This window comes from Xiphophorus hellerii, chromosome 16, assembly GCF_003331165.1.
Source record: "Xiphophorus hellerii strain 12219 chromosome 16, Xiphophorus_hellerii-4.1, whole genome shotgun sequence".
In the NCBI taxonomy this organism is placed as follows: domain Eukaryota; kingdom Metazoa; phylum Chordata; class Actinopteri; order Cyprinodontiformes; family Poeciliidae; genus Xiphophorus; species Xiphophorus hellerii.
The window spans coordinates 15674254-15686743 of record NC_045687.1 but is presented as its reverse complement, the minus strand read 5'-3'; the positions used below and the strand labels follow the sequence as shown (position 1 = coordinate 15686743).

The window sequence follows — 12490 nt, the reverse complement described above, 5'->3', positions numbered from 1 at the left end:
TGTATCTTTTTTTCTGAAAATTGGTTAATAGCTTTGGATTATATCACTGAGTTGGATACATTGATTCACAGTTATTGAAAATGATAAAAAAGATTTCTGTCCTACCACAACTGTGCTGACTTATTGACTTAGAACTTCAGAAAAGCACAATCTGTAATACTGCAAATATCTCAAAACATTTTAAGAAACAAAATAAAGGTTTTAAAGCTCAGCAAAACTTTCTCATTGTGTGTACTGTACAGTGTTTACAGGAAAAGGACCAACCGTCATTGAAGTTTGCAATATTTTATGTCATGGTTTTTGAACAGCCTTCACTCACTGTGAGTTAACAGCCACAGTAGTAAATGTCAGTACAAAAACCTGCATTGACTTCAGAGCTGATATTCTATTATGTGAATACTTTCATACATGTATAAAACTAAACTTAATTATTATATAATGTCATAATGTAAACTTATAACAATTCTAAGCAGCTTCATAGGTTTTTACATATATTTATATATATATATTTATAAAAGTAGTAACATAGTTGTGAAGCAAAATAAATGCTTCACAATAGGTTTTAGAGGTTTTTGTACTGTGCCATACCACACTGCATAGTGGCCACAGTAGTAAAAATAACTTTTTGACATCTAAGAACAAAATATCTAAAGTGCAATATGTATAAACTGACTTGAATGCATAGAACTAAATAATAAGTTATAATCCATATAGATTTATTTTCCCTGCATTATATCCTGTAGCGCCTTGATATTTTCTATGAACTGGCATCAAACTGATTTGAATCAAATTAAATAAAAATGAAAATGAACTGAATTAATCTGAAAATGATAAGAATCCACAGAACCAGTCATTGTCATTGTTCCCTGCAATAACAAAGGTCATATTTTAAAGCACTTTGTAGGAGATAAAAAGGTGAAAAACTAGTATATCAAACTTGTATATGGAACAAAAAACATAAAACTTTCAAAAGGTAGACTTGCAGTCAAAAAACATGACCTGGAACATAAACAAGTTTAATAATTAAATATCAAACAAAACAAAAAAACTCCCCTGGCACTTTATTGTCAAAAGATGAGTAAAATACACAAAAAGTCATATTTAACTAAAAATAATAATGCATGTAAAAGATTGTCAAAAGTAGGCGTGCTTTTTGCATGAGCAGGAACCAGTGTGTGTATATGGCAGCTACCACAGTGTGAAACAGCAATACCAAATCCTCTTTTCGTGATCCTTTTGTGTTTAGTTAATTTTAATTGTACCAAGCCTTGTTCACTTCCTCCCTCCTTTCCTTAGATCATCAGCTACTCCATGTCAGATCCTGATCATTTGTTCTCGACTTTTTAATTTTACTTTTGCATTTTTGTGTTTACTTGTCTATATAGCACTTGTTAGTTTTGATATAGATTTAAACTATGTTTTTACATTGACATGGAGATTCATATTCATGCTGGTTGTCTTTGACATTTATTCCCACTAAGTCCCCCAGAAATGACAAATTATTGATAATGGAAACTTATAATAATTTCACAAGCAAAACTATTTGACAAAGTCAAGATTATTATTACTATTATTATTAAAATCTGAAAGGAATTTCATGTAAGAAGACAAAGACAATGTCTATTGCTCCTTTGTATAAACAGAAAATATTGGCAATCAGTATCCCAGTCAATATTTTTGTATGGATATGCATCACTGTGCATTCAGTGATACCACACATGAATGCACAAAAACCTCTGAAATCAAATAGTTGTTCAATTTGAAATATCTTACAAGTACATGTGAACAGAATTTTAGAAAGTTTGGATTAAGAACATTAAGGAATGTTCAAGAAAAACGAGTGCAAACATTTAAAAATAAATATTAAATCTTAAAATGCTGTCTTTTGAAATAAGTGTTGTAACATATCAGTGTTACAGGACAGTGGTATTTGACTTTTGATGATTAATGTTAGAAATATTCATTCATCCACTCTACCACTTGTCCATGCAGTGTCTTTAGCTTAGAGGTGGGACACCCTGGACAGGTCACCAGTCCATCACAGGGCTGGTGTGATGGACTGGTGCACACATGAGGGGGTGCACACATGAGTGCACACGCACTCATACCTAAAGAGAAATTAGAGCAACCAATTAACCTTTCAGTCATATTTTTTGGACTGCGAGAGGCAGCCTGAGTAGAGGAAGTGCACCCATCCACAGAACATGCAAAATGCCTGCAAAAAGAATTGAATGTGCAGACCTATGGGAATAATTATTTGAAAAGACAAAAGAGAAAATGAGGATTTAAGTTCATTAAAGCTTGCATATGGTGTTTTACTGAACGTGTTTTTTTCTCTTTTTTTAGTTGATGAATTTCACATAATTTATGTGAGGTTTTTAAAGTGATGTTGTAGGGAGTTTTCGGAGTATAAATTTCATTGCCCAGTTTTTGGTTTTTGGGCAGTTATGAGCAAATGACAATAAAATGATTTCTATTTTATCTAGTGAACTGTGCAGTATTCCATGTCCAGGTTCTTGAATGGCCACAAGTCACAGTGGGAGACTACCCACAGTGACAAACATCAGTACAAAAACCTGTTTGGAACAGATAATTTTGTATATTAAAAATGAAAATTATGATTAAAAAAAGAAAACAATATGAAACTTCTGTGAATATATAACAAATCTAAACCTATATTAACAGTAAATATCTTAACCAACAGGGTGGGACAACTTGACACACTTAGAGCAGCATTAAATACTCACTCACCAACTTCTTAAATCTGGTAAAAGTCTTGCAGCTTAAATCTAGATATCTATTAAAAAAATGTAAAGATCATTTTAACAATTAGATTTCATCGAATCATTCATAGGGCTGCTTAATATGTCTATAAGGTTGAATCTGTAAACTATTAAGGCTGAAGTCAACACTCACGAGTATTACAGCCAGTAAGTGAGGTGGGGTTTTTGAACAGGATTGTGTCACAGTGCAATATAACGGCCACAGTGGTGAGCTCTGTGACAAAAACCTCCTGCCGCTCAAAAAGCTGCTTGAAAACCAGCCTGTTTCAGTTTCTTCCCACAACAAAAATATACTGTATGGTTACAGTTTTGATGGAGTGATAATTTGTTCTCTCTTAAGTCATTGTTTGCTCTTCTGTTCAGTTTTTAATTCATGTTTCAAACATAGAAAAATAATCTAAGGTGAATTTACAACAGCCAGTGTGAAATAGGAGTTTTTGTGTTGGTCTGTGTCACAGTGTACTATGACTACCACACTGATATGCTCTGTGACATTAACAGAGAAAATTACTATCACTGCATAAAGAAAACACTGGTATAATCTAATACCACCTGGACAGCATGAAATGAACAAGCAAAGGTTTTTGTCTGAGTATGGACCACTGTGTATTATAGCGGCTACCACAGTGGAAAATACCAATACAAAATCCTCTCCACAAATAGAGTTTGTGAAAAATGAAAGATGATCAGTTGGTTAATATAATTGAACGGAAAGGAATAACAATACAGTTTTGTTACATCTTGTGATGAAAAACCTTTTTATATAAATACGTTTGAAATGATAAATGGCACAGCATAAAAAAAGTACCATCGTGCAACAAAAGTTTCATGAAGTTTCATGATAATATATATTATCCATCCATCCATTGTTATAAAGCACATATTAAAAGCACCAGTAAGACACCTTAGTCAAAAAATTTTATTTTCAACAATATATATATTTTAAGTTAACTAAGGTTTTATCATGGTGCATGACTACTGGACGTACAAACAGGAGCACTTGAAAGGTTTTTGTATGGTCACATGTCACTGTTAGCAGCCACAGTGATAAACAGCAATACAAAAACCCATTTTAGGCCAAAGCTTTCAAAAAGTGTCAGTCTGTCTATTTCATAAATACAAGCACACTGTAGATAATTACATCACATTACCATTTATAAAATTAATCTGTCAAACATTTCAAAATGTTTTTTTTTTTTTACCAAAGCTTTGCTATTCATGAGCTTTAAAAGGAGGCAGAATAAAGCGATAAATAAAACTTCCTCAAATGAAGAAGAGTTTAAATAGGTCTAATCTTTTTTAGCTGATGAAAACAAGACTCCATTTAACTCAGAGGTGTGCTGCTCAAAATTGTACTTATTGTCAAACTACTCACTAAGATCCTGTTCCAACTGGACAATAAGTTCAAGTTTGTCATTGACAATTGGTTTTATTATGGAGAAAATGTTTTCTTTCTTTGATATTTAATGTGTACATATGTTTGCACTTGTGGTTGACAACCATCTTTCTTCTCAATAGTTATGCAACACACAGGAAACTTTCTCCACCACAACAGGGTCAACAGCGTCCAAAACTGACGCTGTTCACTGAAAGCCAAAGACTCAAATAGCTTGGACACAAAGTATTGAATCAGGCCACAGTGTATTTTTTAGCTCCCGTTTGGAAATGAATCAAATTAATTTAAGACAGCGTGTTAAGACATTACTACTAAATAGATAGCATTATATGGTAGATAACTTACGTGAAATTTTAAATCATGTTTTTATAAATATATTAAATGTCATTTTTGCTTTAGATAGCACCTAATGTAACAATTATAAAGTGTGGTTTTACAGTTGCATTAAAATGCAATATTTCTACATGGTATACAAAATCTGACTGAACTTCGGTAGAGGTGAGGTTGCTGTAGCTGGTTTAACAATCAGTAGTAACCTAAACACACTATGCAGGTAGTATACCTGATAATAAAACTATCGGCAGTATCATCTTAAAGATAACAGTTTGATTTAACATATCAAAGGTCAGGTACAATTAATGATAAGCAAATCCATTTTGATTAAATTTTATCACAATTTACACATGAATAAAACAAGAGTTTCTGTGTACAAATGTTTAGGACAACAAACCTCTCAATTTTTCTTTACATTAAAGCATATCAAGCACTTTATTTTTGAAAAAAACGTAGAATAAACTTTATAACTGAATTATGAAATAAGCACAAAAAACTGAATCTTAGGTTGGGTCAGAAGTTATGTTGGGGGAAAACAGGAAGTTCAGAGAGAAGTTTTTGTTCAGTGTTGAGCTACAGTGTATACAGTGGCAGCCACAGTGAAACATCCTATAGCAAAAACCTGATGTGCGCCAAAAAATATATTATTTATTTTAAACAATGAGCTGATTGTCTGTATTGGCAAATTTTAATAAAAGACTTCTAAACAAGTGAAATTTAGCCATGTTCTAATTTGATCACTGGATTTAGCTGAAATAGAAAGAAAGTGGAATTGAATTGGATGGGATGGATCTGAAACAAAATCAATAGAGCTGGATTCTACACATCAGTAACCCTCTGCTAAACTTCTCTATGTATAATTCAGGATATAACATGTTTCCTTTGAGGTTCAAATTCATTGTATGTGAAGAATTAGTACACAAACGTTTTTTTCTCCAGTTTCACTAAGTGAATTTCTCCATAAGCCATTGGATGAGCCTTAGCTGAACATCCATAAATTAATAATTATTGAGACAGAGTAAAAGAAAAAAACTGTTACATATCAGAACTTGCATGGGTAGCATGCAAGGGTCCCAATGTTTAGCATAAAACACAAAACAATTTTTGAAAAAAGAAAAAGGAACAATCTCCATTAACAAAATCTTACAAATTGACACAGCTGATCAAATGATCAATTAAGTAGTTTAACAAATCTATTAGCTAATAAAATTAACCATGCTTGGTTTTTATTTTATTTTATTTTTTAATAGATCTCAGCAAAATTTGACAACGATAACAGCTAAACTTTTGGCATAGGATGTAAACATTATATCTCTAGCAACATTTTTGTCTGATTAGATTTTTGTAAAATTTGTCAGGGAAGCAAAACTGACAATGTCAAGGATTTCATAAAAGAGACAATAGATTGCTTTTATATTCTGTGAATTTTCATTCAGGCAGTCCAAACAAAAACCTACACAATACGAACATGTCTTTTTAAATACAATGTACATCTCTATAAACTTTATCCTAGTAACAGCAAAGATAAGATTATACTGCATTACTTGTAGCTCTTTGTCACGTTTGTCTGACATTTCTTTTGGAAAATAAACATTTTTTTACAATGGTAAAAAAATGGTGTTCAGATTACTGTATCCAGTGTACAGAGGGATGTTTTTGTCTGGGGTTGTGTCACAGTGCAGTATAGCAACCACAGTGATGTCTTCTATGACAAAAACCTCCTGGCAAACAGAAAACAAGAGAAAACGACACTGTCACTTTACAAATCACATTTAGTTTGAGCTCCGAGTTACATTTCTATTAAATGTAGAAATTGCTCATTGTATGTAACATTTTCTTCTCATATACAATGTCATTTCAACCAGATTACTTTATTGTTGTTGTAATATTTGTTTTATTACTATTTATTACTTAATTACTATGCCTAAATGTAAGCACCATCATTTAAAAGAACCATGCACTGTCAATATAAGTCAGAGTGAAGGGAGGAGTTTTTGCATAGGATCATTTTACTGTGTACTATGGCAACCACAGTGATTTACTCTGTGACAAAAACCTCCTGCCTAAAGAAGAAAACGTTTTACACAACCAATAACTTCTATGTCTCAAACTACAGATATTGAGCTATTTTATGCCTCAGTACATGCCTGAAATCTATCGTTGAAGGAAAACTTTGCGCGTTTCTGTCCGTTTACACTTTGTAAGAATGTTTATAAAAATCTATGGAAGTATTCAGAAAAAGTCAAATAACAAAATGAACTAATAAACTGAAATCAATTTGTGTCATAAGCCTATTTAAAGAAGTAGGAAAAGGGTCGTGTAATAGCATTCAGGGATATATTCTTGTACAGTGTTTGACCACAGTGTATACACTAGTAGTGGATCATAAAACATAAACTTATGCTAAGAAATAAATATTGTATTGGGTTCAATTTAATCTGCTCTTTTACAGATAGACATTTTTTTTTACTAAATGGTGTATGATCTATATCTGATTGTACTGGATACAGATCATACATCAGATTTGTATAACCAAATTTGAATTAGATTGTCTGATATGGGCTCTTTTAATTAGCACTTTTCTTGGTTATGTAAAGACGAAATGAAAATAACAAGATTTTAATCATTAATAAACTTTAAAAAATGATTCCCAAAACACTGCCATTGCACAATTTGAAAAAAAAGGCTGTTTGAATTTAATTTGATAAATAAATACATACTGTTTCATTATTGTAAAGCTCTATCTAATTAAGTTTGAAAAGTAGAAAATTAAGAGTCAGTTTTCATCAAAATTTCCCAGAAGTTCCCCGACTCAAAATATGACCAGTTCACTAAATGAGGCAAACGTTTTTGTATGAGTATAAATCATTGTGTAAATGGTGGCTACCACTGTGAGAAACACCAATACAAAATCATCTCCTTAAATTTTATGGTCCACAATTAGCTGCAGTTTGTGAAAAATGGATTCCAATCTACTTCATACAGAATAATACAATTTTGGTTGTTTAAATTACATGTTGCCTGAAAAGAAAATCTTCTTTTCTGTTGTGTACAAAATGATTTTTGAAACATAAAATATTAAACTCATATTTGAGGTGAACTTATGTATTGTGTTAGTTAAACAGGACAAGTCAATCTTCTCAGTCAACTCAGTAGTTCATTAAAATTGGCCACGTTTTTTTAATTTTTAAATATCAAACAATTACAAATTAGTAATGCAATACAGCCAAGTTTAAATGTTAAGTATCAACACATGTGTACATCATGGACTTGTGGTTGTTAACATCCTTACAGTGGGTTATTTATGTAACACTGCAGGAAATATTTCACCACAGCAGGTGCTTCCACATGTCAATGAGAAACAGAAGCTCCAAACTAAAATTTAAGGAGCTCTGACAGTAACACACCATGTCACTGAGGCAAAAATGGAAATTCGTGTGTATTAAACTGCAATAAAATTAAAAGCTCTGTTCTTAAACCAACAAAGTTAACACGTTTGGAAAAGTTCTTAGATCTCCTCGTTATCAGTCTCCTAACAGGAAAAATCATAAATTCAAAACACATTTCATGAAAGCATTCTTTTTATGAAATATGTTTTCTCCTAATTAATGTCTAATATAAAAGTAGAACAACACAGCATCAATACTTGAGTTAAAGGCTTGTCCAATAGCTTTTCATACAAATGTTTACAAAGTTTGCCTAAAGTGATCAAAAGGAGCTGTCTTTTGTAAACATAATTACTGAATTGTCCTGAGGCTTCTTACTGAAATTCAATAAATAGATATTCCAATTTAAGTAAAATGTTTAAACAGTAAATAGTAACCTATACAACAACTATATGAGAACACGTATTACCTGGCACGTGTTTACAGAATAACAACATTTTATGCCTTACACAAAAACCTCTACTTTAACTACAAAAAGGTATAATGCCCCTTTAATGCCATGTTTCTGTGTTTATGTTTCACACATAGGCAGCCATTACTTATCAAAAGTCATAACGATATGCTTTCTCTGGTTTTTGCAATAACTCATAGAGAAATGTCCATTTTACAAACAGTAAAACAAATAAGGAGACCAAAATAATGCATTTTGTGTGAGAAACATTCCAAAAGGTCCAAAATACAACAAGTTAAAAGTGAAATCAGTAGTCCTTTAGCTGTTTCTCAGCTAGCTCAACACACGTACAAAGTCCGCTAGCATTAGCATAAATTAACCTCCAGATATATGTTCCATTTTCTACACAATACTAATCAGAAACTGCATATTGTAACCCACTAGTTGACCCTCGATTCAATAACCTTTTTAACCCTTAAAGCAGTGGTTCCCAAAGTGTGGGACGCGGTATGGATGAATGAAAAAAAAAAAAAAAAAAACAGCTACACAAAAGTGTTTCACTGTAAAGATGGGTTGTAGTGTGTTTTGTTGCAAGCTGAAGTGTGAAATAAACTTCAGTGGAGTTTGAAAACAAAATATGTGTATAGGTTTATGTCTGGTTGAACGATGTGTGTGCCCAGTTACTTATGCCAACTTGATTTCACTCCTCTACACATGCAAGGACTGTTATTAATGTAACAGTCTTCACATGCATTCATGTAGTCATGTGAATGGCCTTGATCTTGATCTTAATCTTAATTGCTGTGTTAGTTTTCATTTATATCTCCATCAGACCAAGATGAGCAGAGGAATTCACTCGTAACTTAACGTGTTCAGTTACTTCTAGCTTTGTTCCCTGCTCATCATATAAGCAACTATCCTGCTATTGCCTAAACAACAGCATGGAAGTTGTCTTTAAATTCCACTTTACAAATTGAACAAATTTGTTCGTACCACTTCTGGTTTCTGAAAGCATTTAATTCTGAATCTGTGCTGTTTGGAATTTGGTTAAATAACAGCATATGTGTGCAAAGAAATCAGGACCAAATAATACAATGGTTTCAAATGAGCTGGCAAAGGTCAGGTTCCAAATGCAATGTCATGACATCATGACGTCATGATCTAAATCAGGGGTGTCAAACTCAATTTCACCAAGGGCCACTTCAGCATATTGGCCACCCTCAACGGGCCACATTGACGGTATAAATCAGGAATGCCCAAGTGCAGTCCTCCAGACTGCAACTTTTAGATGCGTCCCTGCTAAAACATACCGCAGACAAAAAGTTGACTTCCCTCATTAGCTGCAACTCAGTTCTGTAGAGGCCTATGAATGAGTCAATGATCCAGGTGTGTTAGAGAAGGAACGCATCTAAAGTTGCAGAATTATAGGTCTGGAAAACTAGACTTGGGCAACCCTAGCATAAATGTATGAAAATACAATGTTAAAAATAAATTAAAAAACACCTCATATTGTTAAATAACTGATTTTATGTATTCAAGTTTTAAATATTACATTTGAGTTAGCATGGATGTAAAATTACTGCTCAGTTTAAAAATTACAATATTTTTAAACTGAGCAGTTTAAAAATATGCTCAGTATTTTTAAACTGCTCAGCTAAACTTCGCTCTTTAGCTTGTTAGCTTGTCGATGTTTCAGTTTTATTCGCTGGGAAAATTAATCTTTGTCTGCTTTACAGATAAGCAGACAAAGAATAAAAACAAGTTTTGATATTAACTCTCAACTTCATTCACAAAACTTGTTCGTTATTTATTACACAACGAACATGTATTTCACATAAGAACAAAACAATCAGGTGATGTTGCCTGTAATTGAACACAAAGCTCTTCACCCTGTCACCAACTCACACACATCCTCGTTGTGTTGTGTTCTGTAAAACACAAGCAAAATCAATAAACTATATGCATATTCCAGTATACTGAGTTTTGGTTTTACATTCATTCTATTTAAATTTAGTTTGTTCGTTCTTACCAATGTTTTCTGGCCGGATGTCTGGCACCGTTTTCCCCTGGTCAGTTCGTCCATGTCTGGTTTTAGTTCTATTCTGTGGCAATCCACAAAATGGCGTGTAGGTTTTCGTCAGTAATGCGCGATCTGTGCTTGGTCTTGTTTAAATTCATTATTGAAAACATCCGTTCGCACAGATAGGTGCTTCCAAACATGGACAAAACACGAGCTGCATGGAGTCGAAGCTGTGGCATCAAATCAGGGGGCAGGAGACGGTAAAAGTCCTCGATTGAAACATCACAGAACTTCGCTCTTTAGCTTGTTAGCTTGTCGGTGTTTCAGTTTTATTCGCTGGGAAAATTAATAATCAGCTTGAGGTGACTCTGCTGCACTCTAGTGGCGAGAAGCCGTAATGTTGGCTGGTAAGAATCGGAAGGCATTATGGGAGATGTAGTTTGTAGTCAATTCGTGCTCAAAACCTATTTTAAGTCAATCAATGGGGCTGTAAAACGGTGGTGGAGGGGACAGGAGGGGGAGCACATAAAATGACGCCTTGAGTTTGACACATGTGATCTAAATATTTGCAAACTCTGTTTTTACAGTCCAAATTTCCTAAAAACTGTGAAATAACCCCTTACTTTAGTAATAATTGGATGTTCTGAGCTAGAGGTGTTAAGTTTTAATGACTTAAAGTCAAGCTTCCACCTCACAGAGCACTCCTCCCCACTCAGTTCCCCCAGACTAGTGGCAGCAGCCATTAGCAAACACCTGGTGGAACTGCAATACAAACTCATCATACAAACTACTCATCATACAAACTACTTCTCAGTCCAACGCTCCTAAGAATGCTGTAAACAGCTTAATGGAGAAAAGTTCTTCTGATGACGAGCTGAAACCGTCATCAGAAGATGATGGTCCAAATTCAAGACATCAAATTAATAAGTCAAATTTCTCCTATTTCATGTTTGATAAGTACAGCATTTTATAACAACTGAAGGTAACATAGTTTTTGATTGTGTGATAAAATGTCCCAGTGTGCCTGAAAAATTAATAATACATCCCATTTTAAGAACTCAACTTCAAGTCCAGGTCAAGAATAATAGTTTTCTTTTTTTTTGAGGACCAACTATGCTTCCATTTCACAACATCTTGTACCACAAGATCAGTTTACCACTGTGAACAATCACAGGCAAGCTGTGAGTTCCACTAAAGATACTTTTTAACTGACTTGGGGATGTAAAATCAGGTACAAAATAACATTTCAGTTTGGTGAGCATCAAATTAGAAGGTGAAAAAGAAGGTGTATTGTGTTATCTTAACATTGGGTTTCTCGGGTAAAAGAACTGCAGAGTGCAAGGACTAAAAGGTTGGCAATAAGAACAGGCAAAGAGGAAGTGAGCAGTTAGAAGGATAATTTTATGCAATTCAAACCACAGGAAACACATGTCTCTGGAGAAATGTTGGTAAATGGAATGGAGCAAAATGCCTTCCAAAACACAGAATAATTGTGAACTAGTTCATCAGAGACTGAATTTAGTTCACAATTACCTGGTGAACATTCATCCATCTATCCATTTTCTAACACCCTTGTCCCTTAGAGGGGTTGGGAGGTGCTGGTGCCTATCTCCAGCTAACGTTCTGGGCGAAAGGCTGGGTACACTCTGGACATGTACCTGGTAAACAGGGGATGTGAATTCATTCTGCTGTTACATGTTTGTGATATTTATTTTTGAATGACTTGCAAAGGGTCTGCATATACAACCCTAAGTTAAAAATTGCCGTTGCCCAAGCAGATTTGTCTCATTGAGATTTAAATATGGATTTTTTTTTTTTTTCACATAGTGAAATTTCAAGTGGAGTAAGAATTGATCTTCAGGGACAAAAAAAAGTGTAATAAAATAATTTTTTGCCCATTTTACAAAACAAATGTGTTTTATGCAAAAAACACCAATTATGTCAACTACTGCTTTAGTTTTTGTTTTTCCAACAGTTCCACATTAATGCCTCTGAATCCAACTGGACATACTATCAGGTTGGTTACTAACATATTTCTGTCAAGGAGACAAAGCAGTTGGTTTAATGAAAAACCTTCATCTTGGTGAGTTAAAAAACTAATGGAAAATCCTTCTGCCAGTA

The 12490-nt window shown here is 33.6% G+C and overlaps 1 protein-coding gene and 1 long non-coding RNA gene across 2 annotated transcripts in view; one reads left to right on the top strand and one right to left on the bottom strand.

Annotated features, from left to right (window-relative positions):
* LOC116734897 (uncharacterized) overlaps positions 1–12490 on the top strand; it is a 161545-nt gene that overhangs the window by 132068 nt on the left and 16987 nt on the right. The gene's annotated exons all lie outside the window — the stretch shown is intronic.
* Positions 10142–10419, bottom strand: LOC116734931 (uncharacterized). Its single transcript, XR_004342290.1, has 2 exons — positions 10379–10419; positions 10142–10277 (listed from the first exon to the last, which is right to left on the bottom strand). It is a non-coding gene; the product is annotated as an uncharacterized LOC116734931 (long non-coding RNA).